Source organism: Egretta garzetta, unplaced genomic scaffold (assembly GCF_000687185.1).
Source record: "Egretta garzetta isolate BGI_Z169 unplaced genomic scaffold, ASM68718v1 scaffold411, whole genome shotgun sequence".
Taxonomy (NCBI): domain Eukaryota; kingdom Metazoa; phylum Chordata; class Aves; order Pelecaniformes; family Ardeidae; genus Egretta; species Egretta garzetta.
In genome coordinates this window covers 1137405-1162688 of record NW_009258541.1, presented here as the reverse complement: position 1 = coordinate 1162688, position 25284 = coordinate 1137405, and positions in this window count along the sequence as shown.

Below are 25284 nucleotides of genomic sequence, written 5' to 3'. Positions count from 1 at the left end.
CAACAATAGCTCCTGTGTGCTTGCATAATGTTCACTATTAAAACTTGTAGCTGTTCAGGCTAATGCATTTACTACCTATGGCCCCAAGTCAGCAGAGAAATATGTATTTACACTCCAGACATCGCTCTTAACATTTGTTCAGATTCAGGCTGAACACTCCAGAGCACAGGGAAGAAGGGCAGAAGAGGAGGGAGAACAATAAAAGGCAGGGGGAATAGGACGTGAGGTTACTGGTGATCGAGAGGTGAGAATTGAAATTCTACTAATTCTGGACCATTTTTGTTCTGAGTTAGCTCAGAAGAGCTTTTCCATACTTCCTAGGAAGAAACAAACCATAAAATAATCCTGTTTCTCTCAAAATGAACAAGGTCACATACAGGACTTGGGGATGTGACCCAAAGCCATCAGAGGACAGAAGCAAGATCCCCATGAACCTTGGACATGTATCTGTTCTAGCTGTTGCAGACTCATAAGACCTAGTTTCTCCCACTCTAGTTCTGATGACATATTTCGTTCATTCACCAATAGGTTGTTATCTGGAAACTAATGTTAAAAAAAAAAAAAAGAATAAAGAAAGTGGGGTTGAGGTCCTTCAGAGAAGGACTGGACTTCTCGGTCAAAATACATACAAATGCTTGATTTCTCTTTCTAGCTTCTTCAAATTTGGGATACTGCACCGAGGACATTTAGGATCTACTTCACAAATGTACTGAGAAACTGAAGGTGACCATGACCTTCATTTGGAAGAGCTGGCTTGGTTATGAAATCTCCAAAGACCAGACCCTGGAAACCTTACAGGGCATTCCAAAATCAAAGTGCCTACACTGAAAACAATAGCTTCAGTATCTTTGGTCTTCATGTTCCTTGGCTTTCATCTCCTTTTTCCAGGAGATGTGATGATGTTTAACTAATTATTATCAGAAAGGTAGTTACATGCAACAGGATAAAATGCACCGTACAATGTAATACATGCATTTATATGCAGAGTTCCTATTGTTTTGTGGCTTGCTACCTTGTGACTTACAGTTTTCTAGTACAACGGAGGCTACAAAAATGACAGTAGCAGTGACTTATGCTCAAGGTTGGAAAACATAGATGCACAAGAAACGATGCTCTGTTTTTGAAAAACATCTTTCGTCTTTCTCTTTACAGTCTGCATCTTAGAAGCAGTGATTTTCATAAGGTTCTTTCAAACTGTTTAAGGACTACGAAAGGCGGTTTGTTATCCTTCCTGCTTGCTTGACCCTTCAGCCCCTGTAAAACACAAAATCTTTTTTTTTTCCCTTTACTTTCTGCAGGTGGGTACTAATTTTTCTCCCATATTTACTTTTCCTTTTTTCACTCATTCACAAGTATTTTCCACTTTAACTTTCTTCCCTATTCTCCCTTCAATACTACAGTAGATATTAATTCTCAACTTCAGATACTGTTTTCAATTTCTTGCCTTTTTGATCTCTCTTACTTACTCAGTGTAATCTTTTATTCTTAATTCTTTTATCCTATATGTCATTTTATCTACTTTTATATGAGATGCTCTTCACTGTACCCACCATTTAATCACTACTCTATGCTTTTGTGATTTTTCTACCTAAAGAAACACCCACTATCTGCCTTGCCCTCTCATTTCTTTCACTGCTTGTTTTACCTGACCAACCATCTTACTACCTGACCTCTCCATTTTCCATTCTTACCCCTTCTAATTTATGGGCTTGCCTCACATGCTCCTTTGAAATTAGCCTTTCACTATTTTTTACACAGTCCCCAAAAGCACTTAGCTCTAATCTTGTTTACTTTTCCAGCCTGTTAATTCATAACCCTTTTTGCATTATCCAAAACGATTATTCAAGTGAGCACCTCTTGCAATTCCAGCATATTTTGCATTTCTGGGTAGATATTTCCACAATATTGGTGTTGCTGAAGAGAACTTATTACATCAGACAACTCCAAGCAACCTAGGAAGTCCATGAGTACTTTGGAAGTGGCCACCTGAGAAGCCAGTGCAGCACAAATACCTACTACACCAGGTCACCTACTCCATCAGCCAGGGCAAAACCAAACTCTTCTTTATCCACCTGGCAAGGCACTTTGCTGACCAACTATTTGTCCACAGTCACTGTCCCTTTTTTTTCCCCCCGGCACTACAGACATCAAATTTGCCAGACTGGAAATACCCAAAGTTTCTTTCTTACTTAGCAAGACATCTCTAGTTTTCAGTAGGATGGGTATGGGAATTAAATCAATTGAGACATATTTTGCTTTAGTTTTACAACTCAATTAAGCACAAACTAGCCTTCATTTAAGTATGAATGACATGGCATGATTTTTATACACCAGGGAAACTTCCTGTGCTCCAAAGGCTTTTTCCTCTCTGCAGACAACAAGAACAAGACCAACAATCTTTCTGGCTGACAAGAAGGAAAGGGTTGCTGTGAAGGAACTCCCACCTTCTCCTCTGCCAGCAGCAGGCGGGCAGGGTTATCTGTGCCTGCCAGTGCTGTGGGAAATCTCACATGGGATGCACCAGAATTGGCACAGAAACATGGAGCCTTTATATTGCTGATTGCAGGCTCCTGCAGCTACACCACCGGGGATAGGTGGATACACGTTTCTAAACTTTGAATCCATGGACTAATAACATCAGGAATCTTATTTCTCCAAGTTCGTTTCAGAGGAACACACAAAACCCAGTACATCAGATCTGTCCTGAAGAATCTCTTCAATGAATTACAGTGGATCCTTACATACACACACTATTGACTGTAAATAACCTACGTTAAGTCGGGAGGAACAGGAAACACAATCAGTTGCAGGAAAAGCAAATACTACACTTCAAGTTGCCTTCACATTGACTTCATCTTTACTGGAATTCAGACTATGTCAGTCTGAGAGTTACTTTTACCTCCTTAGTGTGACTATTACAATACAGGACTGGTGCCATTTTCTCTAAAGCAACCAGCTTAACAGCTGCCCGGGAGGTGCTATGCATAACCTATTGCACTGCTAAAAAACAAAGATAAAGATAATGGAAAAAGTGATGATATCTCATCCTTTCTAGAGTAAGAAGTATTAGAAAATAACCTGAGAGCTCAAAAAAGGTGATCTGTACCAAAGCATGTGACAAAGTGCCTTCCAGGCTAGCTCTCAGTTTTGGTGACACTCAGGACTCATAAGTGGTCCTGGCTCTCCAATTAGGGATTCTGAGGTGTATTCAGTTTTACACAAGCTGGCAGATAAACCATAGGTGCCAGATCTACTCCTCCTACATACATGTCCTCTCCATAATCTTTGCTAAGTGACATGTCACACATATATGAGGTCTCAGGCTATAAGCAAGGCCATGGCAGGGATGATATACCAGAGTTGTTACAGGTGCACTGATAGCCTAACAGCTACCAACAAGCTTACATTTCCATATTAAAGTAGAAACATTCAAGGAAAAAAAAAAAAAAAAAAGCCAGCACTTGCTAAATGGTAAGAGATGAAGTTTCTTTTCTGCAACACAGTATAGGGAGAAAACATGGAAATCAGGTACATTTCCACTGCAGTACCTCACTACCTTAAGTCCTGGACCAGCACCAAGAAGAAATATTAGATTTTATTATCTTTTTAATTTTACACTTACTATTTAATCCATTTAATGGGATTTCACCCAGTGATTCCTACATCTCTGGAGGAAGTCAGAGTAGATGATCACAGTGATGCCTTCTGGCCTGAAAATCTAGGAAATCACTGGGCCATTACAGCCTCTCCAAAATATGCAATTAAGAAGTACTTATAACACCAGCAGCTGTCTGAGATTCAAAAAGCCTCATAGGCTTATCTGGCTCAGGGAACTAGAGGAGCAGGGAAAAAAAAAAAACAACCTGTTGAAACTCCCATAGTTTCCCAAACCTTCTAACAATACAGGTATAAGCTTCATACTTGAGATGACGATACACAGATCTCCATCTGCTGTATAAACATTCAAGGAAACCTTAAAAAAAAAAAAAAAAAAAAAAAAAAAATCATTGAATCATTTGAATAACTTCTAAGCTGAAAGGCTTGCCTAAAAGCTATTTTTGAAGAGGAATGTGTCTGCATGCTAGAAGCAGAAATTGGGTTGGATTAATTGCCGGTGGTGGTGGGAGGTATAAAATCATGTTTTTCAGGGCTTGCTGCAGTTGCTATATGGCTGAGAGGCTCAGCTGTTGCCTATCGCATGCCTGGTAGTGTACAGGGAGGTGACTGGAACACCATTAGTACTCTACTACATCGAGCCCTGGATTCAGAGGAGCAGAAGGCTGTATGCCCCGAGGAAAGAGAATGATGAAAAGAATGGGAGAGAGTTCATTCTTCTCAAAGAAGTTAAGAAAAATGCACAGTCCATGTATTTTGGCCCATTATCTGGTTGAAGCAATTTTACCAGTTTCAGAAGAGGGGAATATAGACAGATGCTGAATTAGAAACACAGGCTGGGTGCCATTTCTCAGGTCAGAACCATAAGACGACTTTGTAGACACTTGGATCCAACAAAGTCATCGCCACCCTATCAAAAACACATAAACCAGATTCATCTTAGAGCTACTCTCTGACTTCCACTCTTCCCTACCCCTTCTAAGGAACACCTTATGTTTCACCACTTCGACTATTTTCAAATGAAGCGAGGAAACAGCTTTCTAAAAGACCGGAAATTCTAGTAGCCAAGATAGTTATAAAATTTCAATCACTTAATTTGCAAAGGAGGTTAAAGGAGTAAACGTTGCTGAAGAACAGTTGAGCCCAAGCCATCAGCGAGGTTGCCAGCAGAATGGTTTCCACCTCAGAAACACCACGCAGCAATTCAGCAGCCTCTCAGCATTTGGTGAACGCATCAAAACAAGTTGTTTGTAAAAGCTGGGTAACACTTTCACTGTGGTGCTGCACTTTTCTGCAGTATACAAATATTTCTGTCTTGTAAAAGGGAAACACTGCTGTTGCCCAAAGTGTTTATTTTCCCACTACTTTGTAGAGGTAACTGAGAGCACTGCAGCATCACCTTCACGCACACACAATAACAGCTGCCCCTTGCTGACCCTGCAGAGCACCAGGGTTAGATAATAATGACTGGGCTTACCTTGCAGGTGAAATTTTATGTTATATGCTATATGCAACCTTTAACGCATGTTAGAAGGTCAAAGAAGAGGCTGCTCAGAACAGGGAAGTCTGCAGCAAGCTCACAGCCCTTTAAAGGGGAGAGAGCTGTGTCCCAGGCAGCAGGGCAGGGTCAGCCTGGTTCTGAGAGGAGTTATTGGGAGTTTTGCTACTGAATTCAGTGAGGAGGGAAAGATAAAAGCATAAGGAATAGGAACACAGCTCTCTAAAAGGGAAGGAGCAGCAGTAGTGCAGGACAGAAAAAAAATGGCTGGTAGAGAGCTCTGGAGATGCAAAGTGCTTAAGGAGGAAGGCTGTAAATGAAGGTTTGCAGGGGAAACAGAAGTGCCAGGAGGAAATGGAAGAACTGTGTGGAAAAACAGAATGAATTTTTAGCGATTACTTTCCATCCACAATAGAAAAAAAAAAAAAAAAAAAAAAAAGAAAAAAATGACAGCCAACTATGCAAAAGCAAATACCAGTTGAGAAGGGAGTTATGCTTTAATAAAAATGTACCGGGTAATTTCTGGTTTTGCAAAAGGAAACTGGGACTGAATACACATAGCTCCTTTTCATTAGGGTCTTACATTTTAAAGGTGACCAAATAAAAGGCAATCTCACTTATCAGCACCACATTTACCAGCAGTACATTTCTATAGTCCAGGCACCAGCACCTTCAATTATTCTTGGTGGTGTCCATTGTTTTTAAAATAAAGTTTTTATACAGTTTGGTTTTACAAACGAGGGTTTCACAAATCTCTTTGTGCTCTGGAGGAGCTGAAGCATGCACGCTAAGTACCACACATTAAATAGCTCTCTTTATACCTCTCCATTATAGATGTTCAGTAGGTGTAGGCTTAAGAACACACACTGTTTAAAGATAGAGTAAAAACGCCTTACCAGAGGCAGCACTACTAAAAAGAAAGAACCTGCACTATTTACCATATGTTAAGATCAGTAATACATTAAAAGCCATCAAGAAGAAATTACACACAGCCCACATTGTTTTCAATGTGGTTTTTTATTTTCTCTTTTTTACCATCTTGATCCATATAAATGACGGACCAACTATAGAGTGAAAATGGTTTTTTGGGAGACATGGGTATAATGCCCGTTATATGCTGTTGATTCCCAGTGTGTAAGGGATGGTGTTATGCAGGAAATTGCTGCAATGTTAAATTTCACTGCAATCCATTTGCTGTGAATTGATGCAGCCAAATAAAATGAAAAAGTTTATTACAAGTCCTTTCATAAGAAGAACTAATCAGAAACCACTATTCACTCAATTACACGTGCTAGCGTTCAGGTTTAGTCTTAAGATACCTGCACCTGAGCTAAGTCACCAACTGGGGGCAGAAATTTTGCTTCCCACCTCCCCACCTAGGAGTCGGGTATCGTACCATTTGAATGCTATCAGTAAAATATAAATGAAATCCATCCTTTGACAAACTTAACTCTAGACTCCCCTACAAACAGGGATTACTTGCTTCTCATAGTCTACTTCTCTTGCACTTAATGTGAACTAAGAAGGAAGAAATACCTTCTCTGGAACTGCGTTTTTCCGGACAGGGGGGGCTTCACTTAATGCTTTTAATGGGAAGAGCCTCAGTTGAGCAGGCACTCACTGCCAGTAAAAAAGCCAAATAAGCAACCTAACGGTAACAACACAAAGCATGACTCAAAAAAGGTGCTGCAACTCATGTTTAAATTGCACTCAAGTATTTCAAGCTTGACCCAAAGCTCACTGTGGTTGATGACTGGATTTCTACCAGGTGTCCTCCTGGGTGCTTTAGTAATGTCTCTCCCTGAACAGGGTCTTAAAAATGTGCTCAAGAGCCTTGCTGATTTGGTCTTTTATTCAAATCAAAAAGGGCATTTAGTTTTCTGGTTAGAGAAAACAGCCAAGACGATATTTGGAAATACCCACAAACACAGAGAGGGGAAGAATTTCCCGTGCATCAGCAAGGTTGTGGCCCCCTCATTAACAGTGCCTGCGCTGTACAAAGCATCCCTGCTCCTGTAAGAGGGAAACAGCCGTGTGGTACCAGAACATGCCTGATCCCCACTGTCGGGAACACGCAGGTTTGGGATCTCTCCTCGTTCGTCACACATTAATGAACCAACAATGTCTTTTGAAAGCACTGAGGCAACTTGTCCTTCTTCAAGAGCACCTTAGGTTTTTTGGCCTAATGCCTTGAGGCTTGGAGCTTGACAGAGGAAAGACTGGTCCATATTTATGTTTTGCCAAGAAAGAGTATTTTTGTGTACACTGCAAGTCAGTAGTACAGCTCCACATTTGAAGAGAGCAGTCAACTGCTGTCCTGTGAGACTACCCTCAACTTTGCACAGTAACACCACCATGCCAAGAGCCATTCTGTGACACCTAGTACTGGCATTGCTAAAAAATTCTGGGTTTTCTGAAACTTCCAAAATACACTAGTTTCATGGACACTGCATTCTGTCCAGGAGCCGACTGAAAACAAGCTGCAGGGAGTTACCCGGGCTCAGCCTGAGGATCAGATCCATGGAAAGCATCCTTCACAACGGCATGAAGTCAAACACAGGAGTCACAGGGCTCCTCTCATTCCTCTCCACACACTTGAGATCAGGACCTGCCCCTTCAGCCCCAAATGCTTGAAAAAAGCCCCATTGCCACGCATTTAATCAAATTACTGCTTTTAGAAAATTATTCATTGAACACATTTGCTTCCCTCAATTATGGAGGAATATTACTGGGAAAAATATACATATTATGTATTTCATGTTTTTAAAATAACTTTAGTCTTCCTTTTAATGGGCTGCACCCAATTTTTAACTTGCTGTTTGTAGACTCCCTCCTCTAAGACACCACTAAAAATGATTGTACAATCAGGCCACTTAGTTATAATATGACCATTTGTTTACATGGCATGTTTTAATAAATCATTAATATATTTTGTGGGTACTTTAAGTAATCTGTCCTTTACCTTGGTACTTCACAATACACCCTTGGCTTAATGGCCCATTAAAATATGCCCTGTTGAATCTTGTGGCTTAATTGATGCACTTTTGCTGTTTTGATATTATTTTCAGGAAATTTGTTTTTGTTTTCAGCAAGGAAGGACAGCACTAAATTGAAAATGAGCTCAAAAGGCCATCTATTAAATGTAAATGTGGGTGTTTTCCTTATGATTTTTTCTAATCCTCCCAGTGTTCAAGATTATGGCACATTTCGATTTAAATTACCAGATTGGCTGATCACAGCAGGAAACAGAGTAAGCACATTATTTCTATTTTGACAGAACAATAGAAGATTTTTATACATTTCATTAAGCAGAACTGCTTAAAGAAAAAAAAAAAAAGTCTCACTGTGTAGCACCATCTTTTACTCATGAACATCCTGTTGAAAATGCAATTAGCATTTTCAGAAGGAAGAGGAGTCCTGCAGTTAAACTCCATTGCCACAGCAGACTTCATATGTATGAAGTATGAAATGAAGCTCCAATATTTAAATTTTTCTGTGATCAACCTTTGCAGTGCCAAAAATTTATCATAAATTATACTTTAAATTAGGATTTTTTCTTATCTGTTTTTTGAATTCACACAGAGAAAATGAAAGTACATAAATAAGCTTTGTAACAACTCTGAAAGCATTAGCCTATTTGCAAAGAGGAGCTGGTCAGAAAAAAATCTGGTGAGTGGACTTTTCCTTACATAGCAGTGTTTGATTCTTACCGATTGCCATAAAACATTGTGAGACTGTATGTGGTTTTTTCACCGGGAGCAGACAACGAGGAGCCTATCAATTTCTGTTAATTTTAGCATTATTTCTGATCACTATATAAATATAAATCCCAAATGGATCGGTTGCTCCTTAACATGAGAAGCTGCACAGGTGAAGACAATTATTTCTCAACAAATTTGTATTAAGGACTGCATATTTTAAATCTGAACATTATGCACAAGACCAAACACACCGACCGGTCACATAAGAGACATATTATTCCATGAACGATAAAAACATCAAAGCAAGTGGCAAGTAATTTGGAGGTGGTCAGCTTTATACATATTGTATCCAGACACAATAAAAGTTCCGGCAACTCTAATATGGAAGGCCTCTTTCCAAAATTCTGCTGCTGCTGTTTTGCTATACATTACGGTAATGCTGTTTGTTACCACTCGGATTTAAGAAACAGCAGTGAGTGTGTTTCAGCAAATGTTTACTACAACAGAGAACTCTTCCCCTAGAGAAAACTGTTTCATAAGGAGGTACAGCAAGCAAACAGTTTGGGTGTCAGGGCATTTTAATTTAGCCTAATATGGGGTAAAGGTGCTTAAATTTACATAATAAAATACTATGCAAATTGCTAAGGCAGAGGTAAAGAAAGACAACACAGGCAATTGTGGATACTTGAAACACAGTGACATAAGGGTGAAGCCACTGATTTGTGTTTGTTTTCCTCCCCTTTTTTCTCTTCATTCATTCCCATTGAGATAACAAAAAAACCCAAAATTACAATCTAATGATTAAGGCGCTATCTTAGGCTCAGACTTAATTCCCTGTGTTGATACAGACCACCTCTGTGATCCTGAACAAGTCATATGGTCCCACTGCACCTTGTTCTCCATGCCATCAAATTGGTTATCCCAGTTTCTTCCTCACAGACATCAGATGCTCCAGTACTACAGTGGTATGGACCACAACTGTAGCGCCCAGTGGGACTCAGCATGGCAGGCAGTCTCTGTTCGTTATCTGCTTTCACCTTCCGATGCTTTCAAAGGTGATGCCGCCTTCTGGCTGAAATCTAGCATGGAGTCTAAGCATAAACTAGGAGACCATTTATAAAACACAGCCAAATTATGTTTCCAGCTGACTGTACAAATGGGACAAACTACTGCCAGTAATACAATAACAAAACTAATAAAAGGCAACTTGTCCCTAAGTAACACTGTGCAGCTACGATAATATCGTATGAAGTCTGCATTCACAGGAAAAAAAAAGCTTACAAGAGCAATTATTTTGGCAATGACACCCATCAAACCACACAAGTGTCACAGAATCCTGGTCACCTTGGGTTACACGTGCATTAACAAGTAATGCAGCACAGCAGAGGGGATTGCTGAAGAAAAAGCTGGGTTTGATGGACAACATCACACTGCATTTGGGGATGAGAGGGGAAGTAGTTTGGGATATCTCCAGTCTGATCCAATGGACAGGGTACGTGCACCAGCTGGAGCACACCTTGCTCCAGCAGCACATCTCCCATTCTAGCTGTATTACAACATAACGTAGCCACTTTGCTCTCCAAGGCTGTTCTGTGAAGCAAATCAAAGCATGCAGTAACTGGGGAGTACTGGGAGACTCATTTCAAAATCCAGTTCCCGATCTGAACTACAACTTTAATGTAGATGCATCTTTTAATCCGCACTCCCTGCTGAATGCCTTGGCTGCAATCAGCTACTGCACCAATGTGGGCTTGTATCCATCTCATACAACCTAGGAGCGTTACCCCAGTGGAGGCAATAGGAATTTTTCAGCACAGAAGCCTGCACCACAGAAGAACAGCATGTATTTTACCTAGTGGGCACATAGCATGCTCTTTCCAGAATTCAGACTGTATTAAAAAGACCAAAGAAACCCCACACTTTGTTAAACAGCTTCAGCTAATGAAGTGCACACAGAATACTAAATTGAAGGCGCTAGACCTAAAATATTCTGGCTTCCTCTGCCCTCCTGTTTCTCATTAATATGCTGAAAAACAAAGAAAGGATAACAGTCTGAGCCTATCACACAAATTAAAATTATATACACAAACCCAAAGAGGAAATAACATACACATTGGGCTCAGCAATTATATTCAACGGGAAGATGAAAAATTGATACAGCGAGAAAAATACACTGCCACATGAGCCTTCTCCTCTCCCCAAGGATAAAGCAGGACTTTGAATTGCTTCTACAACCAGCATCTATATTCACCAAGGCAGCAACAGACCAACTAAGCACCCTTTGCAACCGCAAAAGCATGGAGATATCCACAGCTGCTCCATAGTCATCATTCTCTGTATTACGTGAGCCCCGTCAAATCACCCCATACCTGGTGACCTGCCATGAACGTTGTGGACTGTGGCATGTTTCTCAGCTCAATTTTTCCACTAGTGAATCCCAAATGCTTTCCCCTCCTTCTCCTATGAGAGAGGAACTGCCAACTTTAGCTGCCCAGAGCTGATTTGAAAACATAAATTCAATTTATATTTTTATCCTAGCAACTCACAAAAGTATCTCTCTGCTCCAACATACCCTGTCTGAATTAAAATCTTTTCGGAGATATCTAGCCATTAGTTTAAGCTTAACATAGCAAGCCTTCTCAAATCTTTTTCCTTTTCTTTCCTCAGTCACTGCTGACAGTACAGTGCCACTTGCTGCAATCCATAACCTGGGATAGATAACCTTCAACTCGGATCCCTCTCTCTGTCCCCAAATCCAGCTTATGTGTAAATCCCACAGATGCTCTCTACATAACAAATTCAGAGATGGCTTTTCTTATCAGATCACACTGGAAAAGCATTCTTCAGGCTCCTAAAACCTTTTGTCTTTATTAAAACAACAACAACTTTTCTTTTTATTTTCCAGGTTTGACAAATGCAATTCTGGCTCTGCTCAGATCCATTTACAATACTTCTGAAAAGATGATTTTCCTACCCTGTCACTTTGACCACATCAAGCGTCCTATCTGTCCTCTTTTGTCTCCTTCTTTTATGTTGTATCAAACAATAAGCATCTTCATTTTCTAAGCTCTTCCTTGCCTGTCCCTGCCTTGCCATCTCTCATTCTGCGCTGTGAAACAGGCTGTCGCTTCTCTTCAACCAGTGACTTCCACCTTCAGCATCCACTTGCTACAAAAATACAAAAGCAGCTTCATCCTCTCTGCCACTGTGTCCTTCGTGCCAGGAAGCAACTCACTTTGAACATCTCCAAAGTTACTTATTACAGTCCTTCAATTCTCTCCACAAATATTTCCTCCCTGTTACAGGTAGGGAATGACCAACCTTGGATAGTTGTATGCTGAGACCTAGCATGCCATCTACTGTCCTCACGCTGTTTCTTTGTCTTCAGTAACCACTTTTGTCTCGTGTTACAATACCACATCAGCTGTTCAGTACTAGTGCAGTGCACAGCACACTGCCATCCTTCATAGCCCAAAGCTGGGCTTCTGGGCGCTGTGGGAAAGCGAATAATAACGAACAAAACTGCTGTCTTGTCTCTGCACTGGGCTGTGCCACTGCTCGTCGAATAGCCTCATTTGGAAGCTGGGCTCCAGCTCCGCGTTGGTGGCACAGATCACAGTGTATACATCTGAGAGTGCCATGCCTTTACTAGCACTGTCCAGGTCCTTTAATTTCCTTGGTGAGTGTTAAGGGCTCAAAGGATTTTCAGATCATCAAGTATTGACACGTAAAAGCTTTTATATTGGAGAAATATGAAGCAGCACAGGTCTTGGGCTTCTTTTAAGAAACACATAAGCCACAAGATTCCATTTCATGTCATGAGAGTTTTGCTTTTAAAGATCAGGAATCTGTGCCAAAAGGCACTTCTTTGCCCTAGCAACCATTTCCAGGGCAACAGAATTTCTTCTAAAGTTGAAGGTCTTTATGTCTTGCAGAATCAATTCTTCAGAGGTTTCAATTTCCCATCCTTTGCAAGTGATAGAATAAACTACCTGAGCATCTATGTACACCGTACCATTCAGATGGAATTTTATCATGAGAAAGTTAGACGTATGTATTGTAATGCTGATCTTAGTTATCAGTTAGAACTAAACATAGGACATCAAGAACCAAAAAGCAGGTTTTGCATCTTGAAATAAAGACTAATATCCATGCCTGGGGACTGGTGAAGACACCATTAGGACCTAGAGCTTATAGTGTGCTGGCACCCCAAGAGCAGATGCAAAAAGAAAAGAGGAGTTTGGATAGACTAGAGAAAGCAGAGAGAAAGGGAAATGCCATTAGAAAAGTACAAGAATATTCCAGATATTGAAAAGGAAAAATCCTTGGAGTACTTCAATTTTTCTTTCCCAGGAGAACACAAAATGAACCAGAATCTTGGTTCATAAATCTCTATTAAAAAATGTTTGACCTAATATACTGAGCTTTGATCTACTAACATCAACTTTCATCTTCAACTAATCATTGTGCTCTGGGCTGGGTGGCAGCAGGACAGGTATATCTTTCCAAAACCTATTGGACAGTAACTAATTTTAAAGATTGGTTTGCAGTTTGTAATGACACGGCTCTTGTATATGCTCTGTATAAATCAGTACAGTCTCACATGCTACACTGAACAAATCAATAAATCACTTACTTGTAACACTTGCAGACCCTTTATTATCAAGTGCCCTTTGAAACCCTTCCTGCCCCTTTCACATAATATTTCCTACCTTCAGTAGTTGCTAGAAAGGTATTTTATCATTTAACTGTCTGTCACCACCTAGTTGCTAAGAGATTTGGCAGACTTCTGTGAACCTTTTTTCCTTGGCCTCTATACCCTTGAAAATTCTGGTAAAATCAGGACAAACACTGGCATGTGGAAGTGTGACCCCATAACTAGATCCAGCCTAAGAGTAACAACAAAATATTATGGGATTCATCCATTAACTCTAACCAAATAAATCATCTGGTTATTAGTGGAAGCAGCTTATAGCAAAGAGCTCACAACCAAAGAACACATGGAGAATTATTTATCTTACTAATTTGGTGAATAATTTTGGAAAGCAAAGCATTTGTTTATGGTGAATTGGTGAATGAAAAAAGTGTGGTTGATCAAATAAGTTATCGATTAGAGAGTCAGTCAGTTTAAATTAGAAAATCACCTCCAGGGGGGATTTATATATGTTAGAACGATTTCTAAATGCAAAAGGATTCAGAGATATTCATTGCCCTTTCTTGTCTTCATAAACACAAGCGAAGCCTCTGCCTCATTTCCCATTTCCTATATCTGAAGGATTTCTTCAAACCCTTCATTTTTGGTTTTTGATTAGGTTTTTTTTGCTTTTAAACTTCCTCCCAACAGTGCTAATGGAAAGTAATAATTTCTACCCAAAAGTGTTATTTGGAATAAGAAAGAATTTTCCTTTTTTTTTTTTTTTTTTTTTAAAAAAGTCAGTGGGCAACAGCTGCTAATTTGGCTTAGAAGTATCAGAAATTTCTCCTAAATTCTCATGTAAGCTGTAAGGATTTGTGCTCTTAGTGTTCAAGAAATCACGTTGTAGTCTTTGAGATTAGCCAAAATAGCTCCAGTTATAGACACCTGCTCAAGAAAGAGGGTAAACATGTTTAAGATAGCTACATAGGACAGAAATGAGTGATTTTATTTAAATACCCTGGCCATGCTAGAAGCTTTTATTCTTCAGAGAACCTCTTTATACTGCAACAACCAACTCCTGCTGATGTCTTCTGGGGAACGAGCAGAGGGAAACTGGGAAATACATGTCAGAGAAAATGTACCTGTTTTATTTATCAGTTTTTCCACACTCTCATTTTAACATTGTGCTTCTGCTCAGCCCAAACTTGGGTTCACAAAGGTCAAGTGCAGCTCAGCATGGCTGGGACACCACAACTAGAGTTGCCTGGGTCATTCACCTGGGCCTGCCTGACACAAATAATGGGAGGTATTTTTTCTGAAAATACGAGAAACAGAGACATCAAAACACAATCACCAATATAATAAATCAATACGCTTCAGATCTGCACACAATTCTAGTCAAATACCTAAATTTCCAGCCACCATCTCAAAGGACAATGTGTTTGAAGAGCAACATTAGCAGATCCTTCCAGTCTGCTTTTTCCACGCAGCCAATAAAGAGCATCTCATGCACCTGTGCACTCCAAATTACACAGATCATTACAGAAGGGAAGGGATTTCCATCACACTCAGCAGCAAGGAGTGGATGATGGATTTTGTTAAACTTTAAACTTTTAGCAGAACCTACAGCAACAAATCTGAGCTAAGCTTTCTTTCAGGAGAAAGCATGCTGTATTCCCTATTGTAGGCATGAGAGACTGGATTTCCATAGCTAATCAAGACCCGCTTTGGTCCCTACACTAATTGGGAATTTGGCACAAAGTCATATCAAATTTAAAATATTCATGTATTTGACCTAATGTTTCAGAAAGAGCAATAGCCGTAAATTCCAAATGAAAACAGATTATCAACCTTAAAATCTGGATTTTTTTAATGCATTTTTACTAATTTAGTTAGAGTTTTCATCCTTTCTGGATGGCACAAATGAAAATACTCAGACAAATGCTCAAGGCTCTGGTAGGAATCACCTCTTCCCCAACGCTTTTGTAAGCTGGCATACCAAACTTCTTTTCTGCAAGGTAATCAGGAACCTCTCCTAATAAGAAAGCTTTACAGAACGTATAGATATCTCCTTATGTTATGTAACAGTGTAATTATTTCTAATGTGGCAGCTGATGAACTAGAGTGTGCTGGGATGTGAAAGAAAGCATTAATGAGAATGAAGATGTAAGAAATAATGTTAACTAGGCCTTTTCATTACAAATGAAGAAAGCTGTGCATGTGTAAAATGGGTACATAAAGTTTTATAACATATTGCCTGCTCAGAACCTCTAACATTTATAATACATTTCCATTACTATTTGCTGTAAATTGCCTATGTCTTTTACATTAAAAATAAATGGTTCCAAGCTAGACAGCTAAAAGGTTTGATTGCAAGCAATTGTAGTTGACAGTATCAAACAGAAAGTGTCTGTAACTTTAAGCTTAAAGCGGAAAAGAAAGACGCAACTTCGCAGAGCTGACTACTAGAGAATGAACCCTGAGCTGTTTTCCATTCCACTAATGCTTTGTCCTGATTTTGGGGGTTATTCCTCCACGTTCCTTTTGAAAAGCAAAAGAAGCACCACCCTTTGTCCTCTTCAGTCACCAAGAGCTGGAACTGTAAGTAGCAGTTTTTAATTTGATTTAGTTTGTCAATAGCAACAACTGTAATCCTCCATAATCAATGCCCCCACACAGCACAAAAGGCTGTTCAGAGTTTTACTGGCTTTTATTTTATTAGTAGGCAGGGACCTGACAATATATTCCTGGAGCTCTTGTTACTGTGTGAGCAAGCAGTCTAGAAGCCAGCCTACCCCTGCTTTGCTGATGAACCCTTTTCAAACAGTGAAAAGAGAGAAAACAAAGCTAGCAGAGACATCAGCCTTTGCTTGGTTAATCTTCTCCATGTCACATGCGGCCCACGTAGGGTAGACAACAAGTGGACTAACCAGCTCTGTGGGCCAGACCCTTTACAAACAAGGAAGGAAAGTAAGTTACCCCATCTATGTTGTTGAAAAGAAACATACGTGTAAAAGCTAGAGCGTACATTGTTCACTCATGCCCCCCTAGCTAAGCTGAGGAGTGCTGGTGCGTGGTGTACACTGTCTCTCATTACTTCACCACATCAGTCACTTGAAAGCGGGTGGAAGAGTGGCATGCTGCCAAAGGAAGATAAATAATTGATGTTAACATAAAGAACATACAGCAGCACTCACGTCAACAGGGAACAACTAAAGCAAGAGTTCAACAACAAATATGTTCTTGTAATCTCCTTTTATCTTTTGTTCTCCCTCATGGGCGTGACCCAGTTTATCACAACTCCATGGACTGGCAGCAACTTGAGAAACCTGCAGCAGAGCTGCCTGGGAAGACAGCACAAGTCTGATAAAATTTTAGGTGATTTTACGTATTATAAGATAAGAAAAAGTCTTTCAGAATGGGACACTGAGTAAGTCTTGCCAAAATGCACCAAAGCCAGGTTTATGGGAAACTCATAAACAGCAAACTGGCTTACTACCTACTGCAGGCTCCCTCTGCCATGCCATGCCATTGCTGACCTCAATTCAGAAAGGAGCTAAAGATCTCATGAGTAGTGGAAATAGATTATAAAGAGATGTGCAAGGAGTGTTATACTCCCAGAGCAGTTTCCAGATATCTGCACACTAGTGAAAATGCCTGACTGTTGGAGACCAGGAGAGAAAAAACATATTTTCCCCGTAACTCTTGATATTTTGTCACTGCCACAGGCAGAACAGAAAAGTGAATTCTCCAGTATGATCCCATCTACTTGTTCTTAAAACACTATTCCTCTTTAGAAGTAAATTAAATGGTATTCCCAAACTTTTTTTCCTACTACTGAGTGGGCTAGAAGCTTAGTGAAATAGTTATTCAGTCGCTTGACCCAAGAGCTCCTGCTCCAAGCAGAAGCTTAAAATCTTTATCCTGCAGCAGCCCCACTGTTCAGTAATGAAATACTGCATGAACTATGTAAAGCAAAAAAAGAATTGTCTTTCCAGATTATGCAGAAATCATACAGGGTTTGTGGGGGTTTTTCGTTATTTGGCTGTTAGCTGGTTAAATGCTTATCATGTGACCCCCATTCTGCAAGCATCGCCCTGGTGAAGTCTCCATGGAAATTGAAATCATCTCATGTCACGTCATGCCTTTTACCTTGGTGCTGGCACACTTTCCTATTGAATAAAGGTAAGCGTTTCATGACTGCTACCATCTTCACTGTTTGACTGACAATTAAAAGAGGGGTCTGTAATTGACTTATATTGGATTACACTTCTGTGCAAAGACAAACAAAGCCTCGATAACTAACAGGGGAAAGAAATTAGTTTATTCAGCTGTCTACAAGTTTCAAGAAGAAAAGCCCTTCACACTTCACACAGGAGAATGGTGGAACTAGGTTGCATGTCTGCAGCAATTCAGTGCTCAGTGTCTGGAAAACTTCTAAGAGGCATATAAAAGATAAAATGGGAATGACATAAATTTTGAGCCTAAGAGATGAGAGCAATTTATTGCCAAATAATCTATTCTTGCTCAGAAGAAGCGTCAGGTGAAACAGTAAGGGGAGGCTTTGATTCATACCTCCTACAACAGCTCAGCCTAAGCTGAGCATTAAGCAAGCAGCACAACCACGGGTGCCCCATGGGCTCCCGTGTATTCCCTGTGCTCAGCTGCAAGGACAGGCTCCTCTACATTGTTGGTCTCCCAATTCCCATGGCTCTCAGTCCTAATCTCAGTGACCTGAACCATGTGCTGACCCCCCTCACTCCCTGCCGAGTGGCAGGGAGCAGCACTGGTGTCCATGGGACCACGCTGTGCATCCGAGGTGCAGTCCTGCATCCTGACATGCTTTACAGGTGAATACATTCTTTTACTTAACAAGTAACTGCCATTCCTACACCTTCGACCACTACAGGCACTGTCTATCTCTAGCAGGTCCCCCATCATAAATACATATTAATTTGGCAGCAGCAATTCTATTCTAACCATGTCTCCACGCAACATTCAAAAGAGGAAACGTTGAAACTGGGTAAGCAAATACTAATACCACAGCAAAATCTTTTAGCCCATCAGCTGCACAAGCACATACTTTTTGACACCGGATTTGAATGTCAGGTGTGCAATGACAGCAGATGCATACGCAGCCCTGAAATAATGTTCAAAATCCGCTGGTTCTTGCAGCGAGGCAGAAAGAGCATGTGCACATATGTACAACTGCCACCTTTGTGAATTTTATTCCTCGATGAGTAATGCAAACAATGCAATCATAAAATATTCTTTTGGTACCTCTTTTAGTATTCATAGTGTGCTCGTGTGGTCTAAAAACAATTTAAACTGAACAAAAACTAGTGCTGCTTTTACTGATTCTGATATTGAATTCTTTTTCTCTCTGCTATTCCCTCCATGGATACACAGTGAGTCAATCTGGTATGTCTTGATGGTTGAATAAGCTCTTTGATTTTTGAATTATTTTGAGATTAACTGAATTTGAAATGTGTGCTGCATGCAATGTCTTGCTGGCACAAAAAGATGAGCTTTGTTATTGACAGAGAAAAGTTGCAAAGCCACATTTTTCATTACTATTCTGTACTGCTGAACTTGTGTTCCTGTCAGGCTGCTGCCTGCCATGACAGCAGGGGCCACCAGGTTGAAAAGTTCAATTTCCAATATTCTCTCCTGACCTGCCTGAACTTCAGAGGGTAACAAAGAGGTCTTTTCCAGCATGATAAAAAAACCAAACATCTTTTATAAATAATAAAAGATAGTGGGCATTACATTAGGCTACTTGAAAGCTGTATAATGCCAAGAATGCATCACACTCCACCTGAAAAACATCTTTTTATCAGTAAAATCTGTTACAGTGTCAGAAAAAGTTACTAGAGTTTCTACAAGTTCTCCCCTGTTGGTGCTCTGAGGTGCAGTTAATCAGGAGCTCTGAAGAGCTGGCTGGCCACCTGAAAGCTTTCAAGATTGTGAAATTACTTTAGAGCATGGACAGACTATTCCTAATGTTACTGTCCATGTAAATTACTATTACTGCTATAATTGCCACTGAAAAACTACACAGCAGGACTAAAAGAGAGAGTTGCTAAGCTGAATGTAGGAAAAAAACAGAAGGAAGAGTCTCATCACATATTCCACCAAAACCCAGCCACAGAATCCAGGCGGCTTTGCCCTTCAGAAGGGAGGGAGGGGAGTGCTGGAGCAGTTGGTTCTCTGCAACATCCCCTAAGCACATGTTAGAAACACCACTTCTAACAATATCCCTCTTTCCTGCCTTGAAATGACCCTGATTTTCCACTACTTTTCTTCCAAGAGTAGCCCCTGAAGAAGCCTCCTGCAAACTCTGGGTGCTCGGTATCTGACCTCTTCCCACAGTCACTGCTAATGAACCTTGGATCCATGACTGACACTTCTGATCCTGCCACAAGACCAAGTCAAAGGAATGGATTTTAGCCTGTGTCCCAGCAAAATCCAGGTACAGAATCCAGAGGACCCCAAAATAGATCTGAAAGGCACCAGTAAGTGCATTATTATTCAGCCTGAGCTTCATGATGAAAGGGAGGGTATGACTCAGAGGCTATGGGCTGTGATATGAGGGCGTGAAGTAAAGATGCAGAAAGCTTGGGAATGTTGCACTTCGAGAAGTGTAAGTTAGGGGAAATCTTCACTGAGCCCACAAATGTAGGAATCTGAGGAAAAACGGCTTTTTCTTCTCATCTGTTTATTGTTGCCTTCCAGTCCTTTTGTCCAGCCAAAAGTGTTTTGTGCATAGAAAATGCATTTGTAGTTCTCCTACTGCTTCTGTAGCCCTTCACACCCTCTTTCTTAGCCTTCGTTCCTTTCATCACCTCTGGGACTCCTCTTGCCTCTCTTCTTCTCTCCTGCCTACTCTCTTTCAGTTCTCCATTTCTCTCTCCCTCCTTTACCCCCCTTCCCCTTCTTCCTTTTAGCTCAGATTCCTGGTACCCAGGTTGAAAGTGTCCTAAGCCACCTAGATTAGTTTTTCTTTACTATTTAGACCCGATCAGCACATGCACCAGGTGCTTTTTGGAGACAGGAAAAGAGCTCCTGTCCCACAGAGGATGGGCCTGCCCATTTCCAGAAAATCTATGGTGGTACAGTAAAAGCAGCATTGCTAATATCACATTTCACTAGCTTCTCTGATGACTGGTGTAATTGAAATAAATTATGAATCCCACATGTGCCACACTAACAGAAAGCAATAAAACACAATATTTATGAATAAAGATAGCAATTATCTTATTAAATCAGACAGTAATGTTATTCTACCAGAGGACTCTTCATCTCACATTATAATCAATACTGATTATGAGTGTAAAGGAAAGGCTCTTGCCATTACTGTAACAAGGTCCCATAGATTTCAAAAGGTAATGAAATATTTTCTGTAGAAAGTAGAATTCAGCAGAGTGTAACTGAGATTTTTGAAACAATCTATTTGGCTTTTGAGGTAGAAAGTCTTGGATATTAACCGAGTTTTTGACATCATCAACACCAGTGTCAAGCTGATGTAATTCTGTCGACATCAGTATTGTTATCCAAGATTGATACCAGCATGACTGGGAGCAACATCTCAATCTTTTAAAAGGTTTTGGTTTTTTTTTTTAAAGGCTGAAAGAACTTAATAAGACACTCAAGATATTTCTGTAGCTCTGTTTCAGTAGGTGGTAATTTTCTAGAGGTGTAGCACACGAGCTTGATTAAAAGATAATAATTCAAGATGTATGACTATTTCTGGAACAGCTATTTTAGTCGTTAAACGCAAAAATTATCCCCAAGAAACATACACTTTGTGCCTTAGCTCCATGTCTATATTCGGGGACAGGTTTGACCAAGATTTTCACAAACAGTAAGTGATTCTGACACCTCAGCTTTGTGCCTGTTCCCTTAAGATTGATCCTGGTTTTCCAACGTATGTACCCCTTTTAAAGGTGTTTTACACACTCTACTTAAAGCCACAATAGTACTATTGCAGTAAGAAGTAAATATATTTATTAAAATTGAGTAAGCTATATCAATGACTTCCACCTTGACACAATAATAAACATGCATTTAACACAGTTGTTCTTGTTCTAAGGAAAAAAAAAAATAATTCTAAGACAAAGTAATTATTTTCAAAATTATTTTCTTCTCCTTATTTTTCTGTGGAGGAGGGAGGAAAATGCAGTCATTGACCAAAGCAAGCATTTCCCCACATGGTCCCGGTACATCCATGCACCTAGTCAGGTAGGAAACACCTATTTCAACTTCTAAATACTCCATAACCTTAAGTGAGCAAGTAGTTAAGGGAGGCAACATTGAGTCCTGTGGCATGAAGGCAGGGAATGACGCTGTCCACACTTGCTTGGGCTGATGCTCTCAACGTTTCTCAAGGAAGAGACGGGGGAATGGAACAGCAGGTTCCCAAACCAAACAGCACAATTGAGGGCTTGCTGCTGACTTGAAGACTGAGAAAGGCTAGGAAGGAGGGGAAAGAGAAGGGGAGCTTGTCAGAGGGAAATTCGTTGAATCCCAAGAGGGATTTAATCATCTAGCAGTTTCTTTTTTGCTAGATGAAAAGGCAGGAATTTTCATGGCCACCATGAAAATGAGAAAAAAAGGTTTCACTTAATCAGAATATGAGGCAAGCATGACCATCGCATTGCAACCATTTAAAAATATTTCAGAAAATGCATGATATAAACTGGGAAACAAGCAGCTACCACTGCATGGTCACAGCAGGAAAAGGGAGTTCAAGGAACCGTATCAAGGTAGCAACATTACAGCCTCAGCCAGAAACCAGGGATCCTGACCCTTGGTGAACTCTTACTCTACTACTTGCGTGCAAATACTCGCTCCACTTCCCTCACTCTCGCCTTTTTTCAGTTTACAACCACCATTATAAGCACAACTGTATGCTTAGCATTTTTGCCTTGTTTTTATTCTCCTCTTGAAATCAAGGGCACTTTTAGATAACGAGATTCATGAATGTCCCCTACTATAAATTCAGCACAAGTATTTTGACCCCATGCAGGAACCTACGATGCAGCTGGCCACACTCTTAATAGAAGCAGAGCTATGAAAAATTTTCCCAGCAACTTTGAAAACCCTGGAAAAGTCCCCTGACCTCCTGTTCTACTACTTGCAAGTAACAAGCTCAGCCAAAGTTCTCCGACACCTTTTGGAGTTTGCAATTCTTTCAAATAACCTTTTACTAAGTTCTGTGTGAACCTACCCAGATCTACAGCTTTAGGATTAAATCACTCAAACCTCAATGGGCTCTGTGTAAAAATGAGGTGAAACCACAACGGCTTTGAGTTCTGCTTACAATTTCAGGCTTGCTTTGAACTCAATGCACAAAGAAAAATGCACTTTAAGCCCAAGCAGGCAGTCTTTTGAAATCCTGCTCTCTTGGAGGTATGGTAGACAAGCCACCTCTGCACATTACTGGGAGCTTTTTTCTGTGGCACAGGGTCAAAAGGAGGGAAAACACATTCTTGCCCTTCTGACTAATAATTTCCATGTCCCAGTTTTAAATATGTGTCCATCTCCTTTGATCAGTTTTCTTAGCCAAGCTCAAAGTTTTACCTTTCTGAAAAGTGAAACTTTCTGCAGCCTGATGCCAAAAATAACTTATTGTGAAGTCTTGAAAGCAGCACTCATTTCCTCCACTCTTGAGATCTGTCCCTCCTCCTTTTTTAACAGCCTACAATATATATCTAAGGAACACACCGGTCATGTCGTTCATATTCTACATGCCTCCTTCCCTGCTCTTCAACACCTCTGTGTTGTAACAGGCTCTACCCTATTCTAGTGTCTTCAGATTAGGTTGCCCATTAAATACTCCAGCATTCAAAAATTCAGTACTGCTCTCAGCAGATGCCTACAAGCAGGGTTTATTCTATAGGTTCCAACACTTCTTTCCTATTACAGGCAAACCAGAAATGTTTCTGCTGGTTCTTTTCCACTTCCACTAAAACTCTAAATTTAGCATGTATTGATCTTACCTGTCATTGGTGACTTATCGACCTTGATATTTTAGCCTAATCATATCCTTTTTTCTCCCACTCGCTCTCAAAAAAAGTGAACCCAGACCAAAATAAAGGGAAAAGGTGGAATCTTTTCTCATACACATTGTCTTCCTAGCCTGTAGTAAGCTTTGTTCTTATTCTAAGATTTTCACATCCTGAGGCATTCTCCAGATCAGTTCAAAAGTCCAGAATGCATGTGAGCCAAATGTAAAAATAACAAGACACTGTTAACATACACAGCACATGATTGCAAATGGTAACATAAAACTAGCCAAGTACTCCAATAAGCCTGGTAACACACGTTTGGTTTTTTACACACACAGAAAATAACAGGTGCAATCTGCAAGGATAACTTTAAGAGACCATGTTGATGTACATGAAAGAATTAGGCATTTGATGCTTCATTTCAGAAACAAATATGGTAAAAAGATTGCATTCTTGTACCAAACCTGGGTTCTCCAAACTGACTAAAACTAACTAAATCCCTTTCTTAAAATAGGAGTACATTTAATGAGCTAGTATGGGAAGAATCCTTTCTTTGACTTCCACATAAAAGGTGTTCAGTTTGCAAGTCTGTTCTGTTGTGGTTGTTTTACTTTAACTATCAACTACAAATGCAACCTGGAACTGAAAATGAAGTGATATTTCTACCCTATTTCACAAAAATCACTACCAACAAGTATTGAGTAATCAATAATAAAGAATTAGTACTTAACTCATGGTTTCATTTGTACATGAAGCAGAACAGAATTCACCTCCCTCTCCCAAAGCTATATTGAGTTTGCAGTGTTAAGATTACCCAAGTGCAAAGTAATTTATTAACAAAGTCTACAGAAATGTCTAAGAGAAATATATAAGACCTGATCTAATACCCTTAAATCAGTTACACAATTCCCACTGACGTTGATAGCTTAAGATGGAGATCATAGAGCAAGTATGTTTAAAAAAGCCACACTTTAGACATAAACAACTAAAGTGCTCAGAACGGACCCTGTGCAAAATTAAACCTATCCAATCACTATTTTAGACTTTATAGATTGTTTAGAAGCAAATTAACTATGAAGATTCAACATCACATTAGGCCAAGAGCAAGATTCTGCATTTGCTCATAAATAGAAGTGCGCAGAACATGATCATGTGCCTGCCAAGAATATTTCCTTGTTCCAACATAGCCGTGCTTTCTACAGATACTCAAGTTGTTTCATTTTGGCAAAGGTAGGTTTTCCAAATTAACTTTTACTGACCCTCACTCCCTCCGTCAACTTCATAATTCTCATCATCGCCTTCTGAATGAATAATGTTTGTTTATTTCAGCTTCTTTCCAGCAAATTCTTTCCATCAAACATCTGTCCTAAGATATGTACTAGCTGGAGGGTATAAATGATGTGTTCACCCTGTTTGCAATTTCTCACTGCCAGTCTTTTCAACAGTGAGACTGTTTTGCAGCCATGCAGGCTGTATGCTCTGGGTCCTTTCTGCAAACACAGTTGCATTTTCCAAACCCCCTTTGCTGTTCAAAGCATGGCCTGATGCTTTTCTGTCCCCTCCAGGTCAAAGCTAAGCCTTGTCAGGCTGGAGGTGTGCAGCTACCAGTCTGAAGTTTGGTCTGCCATCCAAACAACCATAATTATTTCCTGGAACAGATACACTACTACAGGCAACTTGATCACTAACATTTTTGATGTGGAAGGCTTAGAGCAGTGATGCAGCAAGAAGTCAGAGCACAGAAGTGTAAAAGAGACGTTATTAATTACTACGAAATGCTACAAATGTTACGTATGCATGTAACGTTGCATCTGCAGTTCTGGC